The sequence below is a fragment of the Penaeus monodon genome, chromosome 28 (genome assembly GCF_015228065.2).
Source record: "Penaeus monodon isolate SGIC_2016 chromosome 28, NSTDA_Pmon_1, whole genome shotgun sequence".
Taxonomy (NCBI): Eukaryota; Metazoa; Arthropoda; class Malacostraca; order Decapoda; family Penaeidae; genus Penaeus; species Penaeus monodon.
The window spans coordinates 29,252,071-29,252,272 of NC_051413.1; positions in this window are offsets into that span (position 1 = coordinate 29,252,071).

The following is a 202-nucleotide window of genomic DNA, read 5'->3' on the forward strand; positions in this document are numbered from 1 at the left end:
AACACACACACATACGCTTTCCAGTCACGTGATCCCTCTCAGCCAATGGAAAACCGCCCATTCAAAAACCGCCTTTATCCTCTTTTACTCGTTATTGTGGCTGTCCCTCGTGGGTCCTTTATCACTCGCTGATGTAGTGAGGTCGTCGTTCTCGAGAGAGTCGTCCCGCTCGGCTTGGCTTTTTGAGGTCGTACTTCTGGCT